The 19,313-nt window shown below is 38.1% G+C and overlaps 1 protein-coding gene across 50 annotated transcripts in view; it reads right to left on the reverse strand.

The window, feature by feature from the left end:
* MAP4K4 (mitogen-activated protein kinase kinase kinase kinase 4) overlaps positions 1 to 19,313 on the reverse strand; it is a 189,681-nt gene that overhangs the window by 168,195 nt on the left and 2,173 nt on the right. The window lies entirely within an intron of this gene.

Below are 19,313 nucleotides of genomic sequence, written 5' to 3' on the forward strand. Positions count from 1 at the left end.
TGCAATTTTAGTTTTTAAAAATTAAAAGTCTTAATAGTTAATAAAACATTACTATTTTAAGATTTTATTTGAGAGAGAGATTGAGAGTGAGAGCACATGCACACAAGCCAGAGAAAAGGCAGAGCAGAGGAAGAGGGAGAAGCAGACTCCTAACTGAGCAGGAACCCCATGTGGGACTGGATCCCAGAGCTCCAGGATCATGACCTGAGCCAAAGGCAGGGGCTTAACCAACAGCCACCCAGGTGCCCCAAATGTTACTACCTTGTATCATTTATTTTTTGTGTCTTTACTGTGAAAAAAACACATTGTGGAATTGTCGTAAACTGAATTGTTTCATCCCAGCCCCGCCCCCAAAGTTTTGTATGTTGAAGCTCTAGCCCCCCTACCCCATACCTCAGAATGTGATTCTATTTAGAGACCAGACCTTTCAAGAGGTGATGAGGTTAAAATGAGGCTTTTAAGAGTCAAATGGTGGCCTTATTAAGAAGGCAAGAAAGAAGAAATTTGGACATGAGACACTAGGGATGCACATCCATAGAGGAGAGACGACTATGTGAGGACACAACAAAATGGTAACCACCTAGGAGAAAAGACTCAGGGGAAACCAAACCTACGGACAACTTGATCTTGGACTTCTTGCCACTAAAACTGTGGAAAAAACACATCTATTGATTAGGCCACCCAATGGGTCGTATTTTGTTTGCTATGGCTGCTCAAGCATACAGATATGGAGTACACATACAACTGTTCTTATAAGTTCTTATGGTCTCCTATTTTTATCGTATTCTCTGAAAAATCAAAAATTACTGAGGAATTCATGGAAGAAAATGTTAGGTGGCACGCAATTTTTTAATTTATTTTTAATGAAGAGGAGTTAGTTTTAGTCGCATTTCTGTGACTGATGATGAGCCCTGTGACTTCTACAGCCTCGTTAGAATAAATCTTAGATCCATTCTCTTACCAAAGTTTGGACTAGATAACTTCAAACCTCCCCCAGCCCTGACAGTCAATGAGCACATATGAAAGCAATTATCAGAACATTCAGATGAATTCTGCAAATGATCTGAAAAGGAGTTTTAATTCCCATTTTTATTAGGGCTTGTTTGATATCAGGGCTGAACATCAGAGAAGGATAGTTTTTCCATAGTTTGCTGATGAAAGCAAAGATGAGCTCTTATGACTAATTATATAAGATAGCTGTGGGCCATATTATATATTTTTAGGGGAGAGGGGGCTTTCTTGCTGCTTTCTTCCAAGAACCTCTTTTGAAATGAAAGATAATGATGTTTCTTAAGTATAAATATGTTGCGGGATCCCTGGGTGGCACAGCGGTTTGGCACCTGCCTTTGGCCCAGGGCGCGATCCTGGAGACCCGGGATCGAATCCCACATCAGGCTTCCGGTGCATGGAGCCTGCTTCTCCCTCTGCCTGTGTCTCTGCCTCTCTCTCTCTCTCTCTCTCTCTCTCTCTCTCTCTCTCTCTGTGACTATCATAAATAAATTTAAAAAAATTTTTTAAAAAAAGTATAAATATGTTGCATAGAGATGGCATAATTTTCTTAAAGTTAAATATCATTTCTCAACAAAGCTTTCTTCACAAGCAGAGGAAGTGTATTTTAGCAAAATCTTCCTTCCCTGTAATTTAGTCTGAACAGGTTGCCCGGAAGAAATCTGTGTTCTGGGTAGTTCCTCTTTTGCTAATATTTATAAACAAGCAGTTGAAAAAGTTAAATGAAAACCATGTTTTGAAAGTATAATAATAATAACATTGAATTAACACCTGACAAAACTTGATACCTTAGCATTTATATATAGCACCATCAGATTTTCAAAGTGCCTTAAAGTCACCACGGTTTCATGAAGCAATGCTCTGGCTTGGATTTGAGACTTATCTGTACTGTATGACGGGGGTTCTTAAACAAAGATATTAATCAACTTGCTCTTATCACAAGGTCAGTTGAGTTTCAGGACTACAACTGAAATGGAAAGCTCCTTGGGTATTTGTTACTTTTGGTGGGTCAGGGTGATGGGAGATTAGGAACTTTTTCATTTATCATTGTCATACTGAAATATCTGGTTAGCAAAGTACATTTTCCCTCTTAGATGAAATATTTTAAGCATAATAGAGATTTTGATTACAAAGAAATTTCTGATTAATCAATCACTGAAGTTCAAGGCAAACTATTTCTTAGTGGTTTAGGGCCAGAGTCTTTGATCCTCCTTTAAGAAACATTATTTCCCTATACTTTCCTGATAATAATAGGCACACTACCTAGATATATAACTTGTACATATGCTGGAGTAAACTTTGTATAGTAAAATTTTTGTAAGAAATGATAAAATAATCTCAGCAGATTTATTTTATATCTACATATCTTAGCTTGGTTCCTTAGATTTTTTATTTTTCCTTTTTTTTGTGCTATATGGTATTTAATTTATAGGGTCACTAAGATTCTGGAAGAATCATCATCGGATTATTGCTTAATGCCATTTGCAGGAGTAAGAGGACTCAGGAGTATCTCTAGATGCTCTTTTACAAATATGTGTTTTCAGAGTAGTGAATCCTACTACTACCTCAATGATAATAGATAGACGTACGAACAGAAATTAGTCTGCAAAACAGTAAAGCTTTTAATCATTAAGAGGAATAAGTTCCAATTCACAAAATGTTTGGCAAGCAGGAAAAAAAGCTTCTTCCTTCCAAGTATGTGCTAAGGATCAGTCATTAGTAAAAAAAAAAAAAGATTAGCAAAATCAATAGATTCTTCTGAAGAACAAAGTTGGAGGACTTATTTCCCAATTTCAAAACTTACTACAAAGCTATAGTAATCAAGACAGTATGATACTAATACAGAATAAACAAAGAGATTAATAAAGAGTCCAGAAATTTCAAAAAGTTCAGAAACCCCACGACTCAAGGTCAACTGGTTTCCAACAAGTGTACCAAAACAAATGAATGGGAAAAGACTAGTCCTTTCAACAAAAGGTGCTGGGATAACTGAATATTCATATGCAAATGAATGAAACTGTATCCCTGCTTCTCATGAGGTACAAAAATCAATTTAAAACCGATCAAAGGGGGGATCCCTGGGTGGCACAGCGGTTTAGCACCTGCCTTTGACCCAGGGCACGATCCTGGAGACTCAGGATCGAATCCCACGTCGGGCTCCCAGGGCATGGAGCCTGCTTCTCCCTCTGCCTATGTCTCTGCCTCTCTCTCGCGCTCTCTCTCTCTCTCTGTGACTATCATAAATAAATAAAAATTAAAAAAAAAAACGATCAAAGAACTAAAATATAAAAGCTAAAACTATAAAGCTTAAAAGAAAACACAGAAGTAAATCTTTATAACCTTGGCCTAAACAGTGGTTTCTTAGATATGCTATCAAAAGCACAAGCAACAAAATAGACAAATTGGACTTACTCAAAATTAAAAACTATTGTGCTTCAAAGTAGAACATCAAAAAAGGAAAAAGTCAACCCAAAGAATGGGAGAAAAATTCTGCAAGCCTGTATCTGGCAAAGGACTTGTATCTAGATACATAAAAAAAAAAAAAAAGCTCTTACAACTCAAATATTAAAATAATAATAACACAATTTTAAAATGTACAAAGGATCTGAATAACCATTTCTCCAAAGAAATTCAAATAGCGAACAAGCACAAGCAAAGATCAATATTCTTAGTCATCAGAGAAATGCAAATTAAAACCACCAACATGAGATATCACCAGGATGGCTACAATTAAAAACACAAATATTACAAGTATTGGAAAGGAAGTGAAGAAACTGAAACCTTCATACACCGCTGGTGGGAATGTAAAATATTATAGTTGCTTTGGAAAATAGTCTAGCAGGTCCTCTTAAAGGTTAGGACCAAGACTCTGCTTGGGTTTCATAGGACCAAGCAATTCCTCTCCCAAATATATATATACCCAAGAAAAATAAAGAGTCTAAACAAAATATTGTACAAAAACGTTCATAGTAGCATTATTCCTAAAAGCCCCAAAGTAAAAACAACCCACATACCCATCAACTGATTAACAAATAAAACATGGTGTATCTATACAATACTGTATTACTCTGCAATAAAAAGTACCAATGCATACAACATGGATGAACTTTGAAAACATGCTATGTGAATTAAGCTAGTCACAAAACACATACTGTTTTCTTTCCTTTTATATGAAATGCCCAGAATAACTAAATCCATAAAGACAAAAAAAAAAAAAAAAAAACCTATTAGTGGTAGCCTAGGACTGAGGTGAGGGAAGTGAAAGAGACAGTCACAGAAAGATTGGGGTAATGGGCTTTCTTTTTAAAGTGATGAAGCTGTTCTAAAATATGGCTATTATTGTACAACTCTGTGAATAAACTAAAAGCTACTGAACTGTACACTTTAAATAAGTGAATAATATGGTATTTGAATTGTATCTCAATGAACTTTTTTTTTAAATGAGATATTCAACATCCAATGTTCAATGTTGTTCCCCTCCTATGCTCCACTACTCCCATCAGAAAAGGGGGAAGACATGTTTTCACAGTTTGCCATGTTGTTGATGTCTCATAATGAATGAATAGTGAATAGAGAGACAGACTAGACTTATCATTGGAATTCTACTTCTGGCAAGATGGAATTAACAGGGGCTGGAATTACCTTTTTATTTAAAAATAAACAATCAAAACAAGCCCATGCAAAATTTATGAAAATTTTGGTTTTCAAGAAAGGAGACATGAAATAATGAAGGAGAGTGATCCCTGAGAGAAAACAAATGAGGTAAGCCATAGAAGTGCCTGGACTTAATCCCTTTACACAAGGTTTTAGGGCATGGCACAAGAAAAGGAAACCCAAGCAGAGTCTAGCAGACTCCCTCCCTAAGTTGAGGAGAAGTAGCTTGGAACCTAAGTAGACTAAGGTACCTAGAGTTCCAGGTGAAAGTACCAGAGATGAGAGCTGCACAAAGAAAAAAGAATTCCCAAACCCTACAGAGAGATCCCTACATATTCAGCCAGGTTATGATCAACTTAGCTGATCTTAAGAAAACTATCCAGGGCTGGCAGGAAAAAGAACTACTAAAAAGGATTAGAAAGAACACTGCAGATGCTCACACAGGGATGGGAAAAGTACCTGGTTCCACCAAACAAATGGACAAACTCATAAATCATGGGGAATTAATCAGAGTATCAGAAAGGTCCTGCCTAAGCAGTGGGCCACAATTAGGACTAGACTAACCGCTGCTCCAGAACACCTTAACAAAAATCATAAAGCATGACACAAGGGGACTAAATCATTTCCATGTAATTTAAATGAACCTCCAGGAAAGAAGAGCTCAAGGATACTTTATAGGAATACAAAACTACCAGCACCCAACAAGGTAAAATTCATAATGTCTGGCATCCACTCAAAGATTACCAGACAGAAACACTTAGCCAAAATAAGAAAAATCTGTTGAAACTAACTCAGTACTGACCAGATATTAGAATTATAAATAAGGACATTAAAATAGGTATTAAAACTGTTATTTCATATGTTTGGAAAGTTAAGTAGAGACCTAGGAAATATTTAGGACGCAAATCTTCTAAAAGTGAAAAACACAATGTCTGAAATGAAAAACATACTGGATGGGTTAATGGCAGAATCAACACTGAAGAAGAAAAGTTAACAACACAGAAGAAACTAACCAAAATGAAGCCCAAAAAGGAAAAAAGAAAATGTATCAGTGAGCTGTGAGACAACTTCAAGTGGCCTTATAAACATGTAATGGGAGTTCCCAAGCCTAAGAAGGGAGAAGGGAGGTGGAAAACAAAACAAAACAAAACAAAACAAAACTGAAGAATACTAGCCAAAGATTTTCCAAATTTAATGAAACCTCCAAACCCACTGATCCGAGAAATTCACAAACCACAACCACAAGAAACATGAAGTACACCAAGACACATCACAATCAAACTGCTCAAAACCAGGAGTAAAGGGGATCCCTGGGTGGCGCAGCGGTTTAGCGCCTGCCTTTGGCCCAGGGCACGATCCTGGAAACCGGGGATCGCGTCGGGCTCCCGGTGCATGGAGCCTGCTTCTCCCTCTGCCTGTGTCTCTGCCTCTCTCTCTCTCTCTCTCTCTCTCTATCGTAAATTTAAAAAAAATAAAATAAAATAAATAAAAATAAAAATAAAAAACCAGGAGTAAAGGGAAAATCTTAATAGTCAGAAAAAATGACATACACACACACACACACACAGGAACACAATAAGGACAGCAGATCTCTCAACAGAAACAATGCAAGTGAAAAGACTGTGGAGTAAACACTGAAATAAAAAAACAAAAAAACCAGCAACCTAGAATTCTACACAGAGCAAAAAATCTTCCAAAAATGAAGGCTGCAAAAAAAGTTTTCAGACATACAAACCTGAAAGAATTCCTCACCAGCAGACTTGTACTATTTAAAATAAATAAAGTCCTTCAGATAGAAGGAAAATGATACATGGTACCAGAAAGAAATATGGATGTAAACAAGGAGTGAAGAGTAACAGAAATGATAACCACATGGGTACATGCAAAAGTGTTTTATTCTTACTATCTATACTTCTTTTAAAAAGTGTTGACTGTTTAAACAAGAAATAGTGTTGACATATTATTTTAAGACTTATATATAAAAGTAAAATGTATAACAAAAATACTATAAGGCCAGGAAGGAGAACGAAAATTATACTACTATAATGTTGTTATATTACACATGAAGTACATACCGTTTGAAGGTAAACTATAATAGGTTAAAAACGTGTATTATAAATCTTAAAGCAACCTATTAAACAATACAAATAGAAGTTATAGCTAATCAACCAGAAAATGGAATCATAAAAACACTGCATAATTCCAAAAGAAAGCAGCAAAAAGGAAAAAAGACAAGCTACCAAGGAGATTAAGTCCTCAGTACTGAGAGCCAGAAAGAAATGAAACAAAATTAAAGGTCAAGAAAAAAAAAAAAAAATCACACATGCAATTTAGGATTTTAAATCACTTTTATCACATAAGTGAAAAAGGGAATATATACTTTCAGCTAACTGAATAACAAACTAATAAAGTGTCCAATTCAGTTTTGGGGTTGAGGACTAACAAAGGCCTTGCTTAAATAAAATAAAAAGAATTTCACACCTTGACAGCATTAGTAATTAAAAAGGCCTTTTTTTCCCCAATAGGATTAGAGAAAAGTTAGAAATATTTCACTTGATATTAAATTATTTTCAAAAAAAAAAAAAACAGCCCACAAAATCATTTTACTCAGTAGGCTATGGAAAAGAAAATTATCTTTTATCTATATTATCAAAAAGCAAATACATAACACCTGAAAAGAAATGCAAAGTTCATCTTTTAAATCATTTCCTTGTATACCTCAACTCCAGAAACTAGCTTAAAACTACCTGAATATCACAATGCTGCAAACCATTGTTCCTATTTTACAGAAACTGCTTCCAGACCTGAGATTCAAGGAGACCAGCAGCTGAATAAAGTAGTCTCTCCTATGTCTATAGTATAGGGCATAATGTAGCCTACTTGGGGACAGCCATTCACCAAATATCCCAGATATTATTCCAGATACTGCTCACAGGATACTCTGAGAGGTTCAATGAGAGGTCCTTCTCCACCCTGCCTCTCTTACGGGGATGTTGAGGGTGCTACATGGATAAGCTAGTAACTCCTGACTGATACAGGAGATGCAAAACAATAATGAAAACCAAAACAGCAGCAGATGTAGGATGCAAGGACCTCCCAAGAGGCAGAGGGCTCCAGGCAAACTAAAAGGCCAGCAATTACCATAATCAATGTAACACACCCTTTCCTATCTTTATTCAAAGTTCTATTAACCAAGATGATGAGTCATCGGCTCCATGGTAAAACAAGCCCACTGTTCTTTGCTCCTCACTCATCTATGCCTCACCCAGAGAATCTGAATGTAAACCATAAAGCTTCCTTATATACATAACCATACCCACTTTATCAGATCCAGCTTAGCCATACACTCCCATAGACCCTGCTCTTCCCCATCTGCAATATCTTCTTAAAACTGCTTGCTATGTGCTCCGCAGGAGCTGACTGGCTGCTCTCCTGGTTCATTGTCACCAATGAGCAAGCCTCATGTGGTGCCTGGCACCTATCATCCATGCATTAAGTACTTGAGCAATAAATGATAGAAAGAAATCATGCCTAGCAGAGCAGGCTCAAAATTATCTATAGGCAATGAAACACAAAACAGATACTGAGCCCTCAAATCACTGAAGGGTAATAAGTAAACATCCACAGGTTTTCCCTGTGAGTTAAGGGAAGGAGCAACAAGAATGGATGAAAGATTCTATGTACATAAAGAAAACAGAAATGCTCTAATATCCGAAGTTCAAAAAGGAAAGACCCTGGAATTAAGACATGCCCTACCAGGTGAATAAATACATCCAATGAATTGTGCGTCATTTGAATGCATATCCTTAACATCAGGCAATAATACTCAGTGCCTATCCTGGGATCCCTAAAAATAAATTTTATGTCCCTGAGATGTACAGCCCTAAGTCAGATAATATTCTGAGTCTTTGATCTGAGATCTCAAAACAGAATAACCATAAAACTACACAACAATTACATACAGAGCATCTTAGGGAAACCTGATGGGGGGCAGTTCTGGTAGTCAGCAGTAGTCTGTCACCACCGTTAAGTAGGTAAGAATGAAAGTTCTAAGCACAAGAATTTCCAAAACGTATATACTATTAAATTTGTTAATGCAATAAATCCCTAATAGACATCCTAAAAGTCTTTAGAATTAAAAATGAGAAAAATACTCTGAAAGGTATACTTGAAGCAAATCAAATGATTACTCATATTCCCCCATATGACAAATCACTTAAACTTGGTATATATGTCCTCTGGCCAAAGACAATAGATCCTGTTGTTTGTTTTTTTTTAAATCATGGCAAGTCAATAGCTTCTGCTTAAGATAAATGAACACTCCTGTCTTTTAGCATCACGTGGTAAATAGGCTGGCTATTACACATTGGAATCCCCCCAAAAAATAGTGTGAAGGAAAAACTGGTTTAGCCTGGTTCTTGTTACCAACGACCTCATTGATAGCGAACAGTTGTCTTTACTGAGATAAGAAACTGTACTCATGTTTAAAGAAATGACTTAAACCCAGAGATGACTAATAATGAGAGTGGGAAGGTATGGGCTTCAGGGAAGCAGACAGACACACACAGGGTCACCAGAACTAGATGTCTGATTATACTACTGAGAAACGGGAAGACCCAGGCAGATCCCCACCCCATGCTACATAAGGCTCCAAGTGCAATCCCATTGCATAGCTCTTCTGAACACATCCAGGGTACCAAGCCAAAACATCTGCTGAATGCATTACTCAGGACAGCCAGAAACTAGAAACCACAACAATGTCAGTCAACTGATGAACAGATAGACAAAATGCAACATTATCCATACAGTGGAAAACTACTCAGCAATAAAAAGGAATACATTCTTAGCAGTGTGAATGAACCTCAAAAGCATTATGCAAAGTAAAAGAAAACAGACGCCAGAGACTACACACTGTATGATTCCATTTATATGAAATGTCCAAAAAAGGCAAATTTATAGACACAGAAAATAGAGAAGTAGCTGTCTGGAGCTCTGGGCTCACAGAGGGATTAACTGTAAATACATTATGAGGGGTCCTGCTAGAGTAGGAGAGTATCCTAATACTGACCTGTGTGGTGAGGTTGCACCACCAGGTAAATTTCCTAAAAATCACTGAGATGTAAGGCTGAAATGGGTGAATTTCATGATACATAAAATATACCTCAAAAAAGCTGTCAAAAAACCCCAAACAAATCCACTGAAAAATTTCTGTATCTTCAAGGCTTATTCAAAGCAGCAGCAAGCAGCAAGTCTCATGACACATAACATTGCACTGCTCTGTACTGTGCCTCACTTTCCCTCCTCCTTATCCTCATCTCCCTGGGCTTGCATTTCCCAAATTAAGTATCAGTCCAGAGGTCATGTACTAAGGGACTGTTTTCAATATTGTTGCTGCTCATGTTTTATTGTCATTCTGACCAAAAAGGAGCAACTACAGAAGTAAAATGTAGGTTTAAAATCAAAGTTAAGTTTAAAAATCAAAGATACAATGACTAGTTAACTTTTTTTTTTTTTAAGATTTATTTATTTATTTATGATAGACAGAGAGAGAGAGAGAGAGAGAGGCAGAGACACAGGAGGAGGGAGAAACAGGCTCCATTCCGGGAGCCCGACGCAGGAGGATCGTGCCTGGGGCCAAAGGCAGGCGCTAAACCGCTGAGATCCAGGGATCCCCGACTAGTTAACTTCTAATAGTGGACTGATCACATGAGTTATGAGGGTTAATTCACATGAAATAACTACAAGGTAAACAGAAAAAGAAAAGATAAAGGGGGAAGAGACAACAGCAGAAATCATTTCTATCAGGTTTTAACAGCTAAAAACTGGACTGAGAGGCAATTCACTTAGTAAAGAGGAAAATGTTACAACCTAAGTACCTGTTGAGAAGGATACAAGTGAGGCGATATGCCCCCATAGAACCCTGAGAGGAGATCGTCATTTGGAAGCAATGATACCATGAAGTATAAAGTGTATAGCTAGGGACGCCTGGGTGGCTCAGCGGTTGAGTGTCTGCATTTGGCTCAGGGCGTGATCCCGGAGTTCCTGGACTGAATCCCACATGGGGCTCCCTACGAGAAGCCTGCTTCTCCCTCTACCTAGGTCTCTGCCTTCTCTCTGTGTATCTCATGAATGAATAAATAAAATGTTTTAAAAAATAAAAAAGTGTATAGCTAAAATCCACAGCACCGGTATTTAGTGACTGAATGCCCCAAAACCTTTCTCAGAATCTCACAGTCTGGTGACTATTTCATATTTCACATCACACCATACCTATTAAAAGCCAGAGGTTTAGGGATCCCTGGGTGGCGCAGCGGTTAGGCGCCTGCCTTTGGCCCAGGGCGCGATCCTGAAGACTCGGGATCGAATCCCACGTCAGGCTCCCGGTGCATGGAGCCTGCTTCTCCCTCTGCCTATGTCTCTGCCTCTCTCTCTCTTTCACTGTGTGCCTATCATAAATAAATAAAATTAAATTAAAAAAAAAAAAAAAAGGCAGAGGTTTAGTCTCTGGAGAAATTGAAGGACAATTGCTCCAGATGAGAGGACATGAGACAAAGTACTGGGCACAGGTTTGAAAAGTTAAGCTATTAGGCTGCAGGAGCTCTAGCCTCATTCCTCCACCCTGAATTCCAGAACTCCAATGAACAGATGGATAGCCCCTAGGCAGGAAAGGCCTCGGAGTATTCTTAGAGAAACTGACCCCAAAGAAAAGATCTACAGGTATTAATAAGTGGGACTCTCCACCCACGAGAACATACTGATCCCCATGCTCTCCCTACACTGAAGTACCACCAATCAATAGCCCCCTGCTCATTGACACTGACCTTCCAATCACTTCCAGTACCTTACTTTTAAATACCAGCAGAGTGACTAATCTTCAGGCACTTAAAGAAAATCTTTAGCATTAAACAGAGGCTAAAATAAACAAATAGGAAAAATAAAATCTGGGGAAAAAACAAAAACAGGGAAAAAATGCAGAAGCACAAGAAAACAAAATCAACCTAGCAACAAAAAACCTATACTCAATACTTTCAGATAGATGACATATCCACAAAAGATTACATGCAGTTAAAAACAAAGTAGGAAAAAGGGTTGCTCATATAAATTTAAAATGATAAAGTTAAAAGTATTAACAGAAATATTGAAATGTGTAAGTCAAAGACATCTCATAATAGAGCAAAAAGACCCCCCCCCCAAAAACAGTAGAGAAGATAAAAAAATAAATTGAAGAGATGACTAATAGAACTTCCAAAAAAAGAAAACAGAGAAGTTGGAGAGAAGAACAAAAATATTTCCCAGGGAAAAAAAGAATATCTCCAGATAAAAAGAACTAAGTACTCAAAACAGTGAATGACAATGAAAGATACTCATAAAAAACTAAGAATATCAAGAATAAGCAGAATATCCTAAAAACTTCTCTAAAGAAGTTTGAAACAGGTCACACTCAAACAAAAGAGCAACGTCTTAAAATTTCAAGGGAAAAAAAGAGGGTTCAACCTAGAATACGTTGTACGAGAATTACGTAAAAATCCAATGCAAAAGAAAAAGACATTTTCAGCCCTCCAAGGACTTCAAACCTTTACATGCCATATGCCATGCACCTTTCTTATAAAGCTACTAGAGAGGATCCCTGGGTGGCTCAGCGGTTTGGCGCCTGCCTTCCTTCGGCCCAGGGCGTGATCCTGGAGTCCCCAGATAGAATTCCACGTCAGGCTCCTTGCATGGAGCCTGCTCCTCCCTCTGCCTCTCTCTCTCTGTGTCTCTCATGAATAAATAAATGAAATCTTTACAAATAAATAAATAAAGCTACCAGAAGGTGTGCTTCAGGAAAATAAAGTAGCAAATCCAGAAAGAAGACTAGTGTATCCAGGAAACAGTTATGCACCAGGTCTAAGGGGCAACCATACCTGGGCAGCTCTGAGGTACCTCCTAGGAGAAAAAAAAAGTGGAATAGGTTATCTGAAACAAAAAAATTATCTGACGGATTTAAGTGTTTGGAAAAACTGTTGATAATAACCTAACTTTGCTGGGCATCTGATGTATCTTTTATAGGGTATTTCAGGGAGAAAGTAATCAATGGTATACAGAAAACTAAGCAAATCAAAAAATGTCAATGTGAGGGATAACTGATGTTTTAAAAAGGAAATATAATCATATTAGACTGCATGGTTCAGAAATAAATGGTTTTTACATAGTCACAATAATATAATATAAACAATTATCATCTTAACCCAAAATTATGATATACGTACTCATTTAGAGGAGGAGGTATATTTAAGAGCTAATCTTTGACTACTGCAGAAATTCAAAAACTGTAGTCCAAAACCATAACTACTGTTACAAAAAGTCAACAAACGCATAAAACTGATAAATGATGAAATAGCCACATGAACATAAAATTTAAAAATAATGGCAGTAAATTCCAGAGATGGCAACTAAAAACTGAAAATAGACACATCTTGGGAAGAGGAAAATCTCAAGATGTGATAAGAGAACTTCAGTATCGTTTGGCTGCAAACACATGCATTCATAACTGATGGTTAATAAGGCCCTATTTATCATATAAAAATAAAGTGTTGCTTTTTTTTAAAGATTTATTTATTTATTTATTTGAGAGAGAGAGAGAGAGAGAGAGAGAGAGGGAGAGGGGCAGAGACACAGGAAGAAGCAGGCTCCATGCCAGGAGCCCGACGCGGGACTTGATCCCGGGACTCCAGGATCGCATCCCGGGCCAAAGGCAGGCGCCAAACCACTGAGCCACCCAAGGATCCCCGAAAATAAAGTTTTTAAGTCATAATGTAAAAGTATGGGTTTTTCTCAAACTATTTAAATTTAACAGGATAAGTTGTCAGCAATGGGCCCTATCTGAGATAGTTACAATGCCCCAGGCTCAAAGGCAAATTAAGCACAAAGCTGTGGTCAGCCTGTGCTTCAGGCTCCCTACTTCTCCAGGGTGGGGGAACACCTGCCAGGTTTGGACAATGGCCATTCTCCAGCTTGCTGAGGCAACAAATCAACCCTGGAGCTCAAGAAGAGCCCAGAATCAATCAATCACTGCTCCTCAAAGTGTGGTGGGCTGACTAGGGTACACAAGGAGAGAATTTCAGAAACTGAGAATAACTGCAAAAACTTTTATAGCAATTTAACAATATAACATTAGGTCTTTTCATCCTAATAATAAAAAGACTTAAGCTGGTATTTTGTATGCCTACTTTTTCATTTCGCTTTTCTAGTCATTTGTTTGTAACAAGCCCTCTGATGCTGAAGAAGTGCACTTGAAGTCTGAGCCAGTTCCATGCACTAGTGAATGCAAATATGCTGGGTGGAGGACCTACAGAGACAGAGACACTACTGGATTTACAGTGGATATAACATACTTGGCATTTTGGGTCCATCCCCATCCTTTCTGAGCTCCTTGAGGGTAAGGAAACTGCCTGCTTCCTTCACCCCTGTATGTATACCCAACATGCAGAATAGTGCCCAGGGCCCAACCTGGGCAAGAGCACAGTGAGAACTGTTAGTGGCATGAAACCAGCCCTGTATGATTAATCGTTTTGCTTTTGTCTCCCCAACTTAGTTCTAAGTTTCTCCTCATGCCACACAGATGTCAGGGTTTCCAAAAGTTCTAAAACTTCTCGTTCTCTGTCCTTTCTTTTGAAATTCTGATAGAGGGATCCCTGGGTGGCGCAGCAGTTTGGCGCCTGCCTTTGGCTCAGGGCGCAATCCTGGAGACCCGGGATCGAATCCCACATCGGGCTCCCAGTGCATGGAGCCTGCTTCTCCCTCTGCCTGTGTCTCTGCCTGTCTCTCTCTCTCTCTCTGTATGACTATCATAAATAAAAAAAATTAAAAAAAAAAAAAAACATTTTGAAATTCTGATAGAAAAAAAACTGCTAAAAACTGCTTCCCAACACGGTGCCTCCCATCACTTCTGTGAATAATACCAGCAGACTTTTATTACTGAACCAGCCTCCTAACAGAGAGAGTATCATATTCTGTCCAGTGAATAGTCATATAGCATTATAAAACCTAAGAGCACATGGTTCCCACACTGGTCACTGACAGTCTATCACTTGGCCTTCTCCATTCTCCTCCTAGCCATCCCTCCATGTGTCCAAAATATTTATCTTGATTCAACTCTGGTTTTATCATGTTATGACAACAAAATAACTGCCAACCAAGTCTTCAAAAAGCTAAATCAGCAGTTGGAATTCTCTACCCCTGATCATAAAGTAATTGGTCCCAAATTAAATATATTCTAATACCTTAACACAGGTGATCCACAGTAGTATTAAAAGAAACCAATTTGAATTCACAAAAAATCTGTTTGTAGTAAATATTCAAAGCAATTGCATGCAAGTACAATCACTATCTGTGAATGTTTCTGAAGCACTGACTTCAAAAGGTAAGACGGTGGACTAAAATTGTTTGAACTCTTAAAATTATCAGAAATTTGGGCAGCCCCAGTGGCGCAGCGGTTTAGCGCCGCCTGCAGCCCGGGGTGTGATCCTGGAGACCCGGGATCGAGTCCCACATCGGGCTCCCTGCATGGAGCCTGCTTCTCTCTCAGCCTGTGTCTCTGCCTCTCTTTCGCTCTCTCTGAATAAATAAATAGATAAATCTTTAAAAAAAAAAAAAAACTATCAGAAATTCCAAATACGTACTGTTTGATTTTAAGAACTTACTGTGGAATAAGCCCTTGCCTCAAATATAGTCAACTGTCATGGGGTCTGCCCTTGCGTGCAATCCATCATAGACCCATATTATAAGAGGCGGAGAGAGCCTTCCAGTTATCACATATTAGTGCTGCCCTCTGGTCAACAGTTGTGCTTCAGTGTCTGGACAAACTGGGTCTGAAACAGTACACTTGTGCAGTTATTTAAATATTCTATTGCTGTCTACCAATCTTTAGAAATGAATGTAGAAAAATGAAAGCACTAATATACTAATGATAGGCAGCACAGGCATCATAAACTTAAAACAACTCAAGAGATGGAAAACATCTGATGCCCTAAAAGTAGGCAATCTCTCAGCTTAAGCAGCTAGCTGTTCACAACCAGATGACCAAGTATTTATTTACTAATAGAGAAAAAAAAAAAAAAACATGGATGAAATTCATGTGTCAAAGCATCAATCTCCAGTTTATAATATTTTCAGTTCCTTGGGAATGAAATCCCTTAAATGATTATTCCTTGGCTTACTAGCACACTTGTTAAGGATGTATTATTTCAAAAGTAGCACATATTACTTCAAAATCTTTGCCCTGCTAGTATCAGTCCACCAAATCTACACACACACTGCACCAGAAGTAACCCCAGATAATGCTTTTGGATTAGCTCAATATGTAGAGATATACATATATCTAAAATTGGTTAAGAAAAAAGGGCAAAAATACAAGTTTGCAGCTATGCAAATGAATTATTAGAAAGTTTCAGACAGTAAGAAATTTTAAAAACCATCATGAGTAAGATTTTATCTGGCAGTTGGATTTTCTATAAAGCTTTTATTTTGTGATTTTGTTTAATTGACGAAGTTTTGGAAATTTGGAGTTGATATTTTTTAAGGGAGCTACACACCAACATGTGTTCAGTGGGGTTGGCTTCCTCCCACCTTACCCAAGCCCAGAATTCTTCTAGCATGAAGGAGCCCTATGTCTCAGAACAAGCCTGTACATGCCACTCCGTGGCAGTTGAATCCTTCTCGTAATGAAATCACTTAGTTCCTCAAAATTCATTTTGCCCCACTGGATGTCTTATCTCCAGTTGAGAAAAAGAGAGGCTACACTTAAGGAATAACATTTAGAGAAACCCCTCACAAAAGTTTAAGTATTTGAGCCAAAATATTAGGCTAATGATTTTTTAAAGCCACACAATTTATACAGCACTTTACTGCTGAGCAATCGAAAGTAATTTTAGCACTTTCACAGATCCCAAGGTTCCTCCTAATCCAGTGGGCAAACAATGTACCCATTTAAAGGGCCACACCAAAGCCTCCAAGAAAATGACTGAATTTAGCAGGCAGACCTCAACAAGGAAGAATGCCCAAGAGTCCAGCCCAACACCCTTCCTCTCCATCATCACTGTTACTACCTTGGCCCGGCCTTTACCTCCTCTCTTCTAGACCATTGTCCTTGGCCAACCATCTCACCTGCTCCTTCCCCAAACATCAAGTGATCATGTTTCTTATTTCCAGGGATCCCTAATCCCAACAAAGTTTTCAATGACTCTTCAGTATTCATAGAATGACATCCCTCCTTAACTTTTTTTTTAATTTTTATTTTTTATTGGAGTTCAATTTGCCAACATATAGCATAACACCCAGTGCTCATCCCATCAAGTGCCCCCCTCAGTGCCCGTCACCCAGTCACCTCCATCCCCCGCCCACCTCCCTTTCCACCACCCCTCATCCCTCAACTAGCAAGCAAATCATCTCTCTCCAGATACCCACTCCTTCCTAAACTTCCTGTCATTCCCAAAGCAGTCACCCTCAGCCATTCTGTGACACACCCCCTCCCCCACTTCTTCAGTAAATGAAGGGGGACAGCCTTAGCACCATGCCTTATCGGGTGGCAAACTCCCAGTTTTGCTTCTGCTTACCATCTTTGGGCCCAGAGTACTCCCTCCTCAACTTCCAAAGTTTACAGCCTACCCTTCCTCTCCAAGGACAGGGATCAGACAGGGTCAAGATGCTCAATCCTCCACAAGAGTGGCATCCTTCCTGTGAGCAAGCCCTAACCCCAGACATTGCACCTGCCGGATTCTAAACTCCCCAACCTCCCCTCTCACTACACCTTTCCAGATGCAAGATTTTCCTTCTCCCAGTCAAGACATTTGGAACACCAGTCATTGTATGCTCACAAAATACAAAATAACAGGGTAACAGTAACCCCAAGGAAACAACAAAAATGGCCAAATAAATGTTAAAAATAATAAAACCTAATATAACACAAAAACAAAACTTATTTTTTCTCATTTTGTTTTTTAAGCACTGTTCCCCTTTGATGAAAATAATTAAAATTCACTAGATTTACTCAACATGCACAAGATCATCTTATAAATACTTCTTTTACAAATAGATGGTACTCTGAAGGAAACCTAAAGTGAAATTCACAATGTTTTTCTTGTTTTAATTTGTAAGTATCCTTCTCTGTGATCCCTCAGAAACCTAATGCAAAAAATAAATTTCTCTAAATAGAATATGGTGTTTCAACTCTTATTCCTTAACACAGTTATATACTGTTCAACATACTCAAATTATTTACAAATTTGTTAGAGAAAATTTAAAAACCCTCAAAAAAAAGCCACTTTCATAAAACCTATCAAAACCCAGAAAACTCCCTTTTTACTCATTCGCCTCATGTTAATATAATCTTCTCAAAATAAGCAACCACAATCACTAAAAAAATTAAAAGTTCATGGAAAAAAACAGAAACTAGAAAATATAACAATGAAACAAATTAGGGCTACAGGTTGTTTAGCTTAAAGGTATTTTACCTGAAGTTATGTTAAGAAAAAAGCTTCTTTATAAACAAGTTATCACAGATATTTTCACAACTTAGATGCTATTCACAGTAGTTCTTTAGTAATAAAAACAAATGCTAGTATTATTAATCCAATCCCAAACCACCACATGCAAATCACCTCAACAAATCCTAAATAAATGACTCTGCATAATGTAAACCATTTGACACTGAAAGGGAGAAGCAAATGGAGATATTAACTGCTTCTCCTATTTTTACCATCTACCAAGACTGAACTTCCCAGTATCCGTTCATAAATATTCTGATAGTAAGAAAAAATGTATGAAAAAAATCAGGAAAACCTTAACACTGAATATGTGATACTAAGGAATTAACTTTTTAGGTGTGAGAAGGGCATTGCGATTATCTGAAAAACAAAAACGATACAGACTGAAATATTTATGGGTGAAATGGTATTTTAGGCTTTACCTTAAAATACTAATGGAGGAAGACTATAGATGAAAGCAGATCAGTCAAGTACTGATTAACTGTTAAACTGAGTGATCTACTCTCTCTCCTTGTGTATGCTTGCAATTTTCCAGAATAAAAAAAAGAACTGCTGGTGAGCAAAATCTCAGGCACTATTCTGTGTGTGTATGCCACTCTTGCACAGATTTCTTAATTCGTTAGGTTTGCATAATTTGAGAATTTCTTCTCAACTGTACAGACTTTGTAGTCAGAGAGCTGTGTCACTGCCAGTATTCCAAATGCTTCCCAACTGCACCACTCAGCAAATCTATTTCAAATGCTTGGGGGAAGGAGGAGACAGAACCAAAGGAAATGAAGAGGGGAAAAAGCTGAACAATGAACCTGCCCAAACTGTTACCATAAAGAACTCCCACCTCTTAAAGCCACTTAATTCATAGTCAGGTTTCACTCTTTCTTTCTTCTTATGGTTTAAAAGCAAGACTGTAGGCTTCTAGTTTACTTCATTGCCCTTCACATCCATCCATGCTGCCTGAGGAAGATACAAACAATCCAACTACTGTGTAACCAGGTCAAAAACAAGCTTTGGCTAACTTACTTGGAAGAGTACACTCACCACTTAGATTTGGCCAGAAAAACCGGGTTAGAAAAAACCAACTGGGGCTTAAACAAACACTGGGGCTGGGGAGAATGTCTTAGAGCCAGTTAC

The sequence above is a fragment of the Vulpes lagopus genome, chromosome 5 (assembly GCF_018345385.1).
Source record: "Vulpes lagopus strain Blue_001 chromosome 5, ASM1834538v1, whole genome shotgun sequence".
NCBI classification, from domain to species: domain Eukaryota; kingdom Metazoa; phylum Chordata; class Mammalia; order Carnivora; family Canidae; genus Vulpes; species Vulpes lagopus.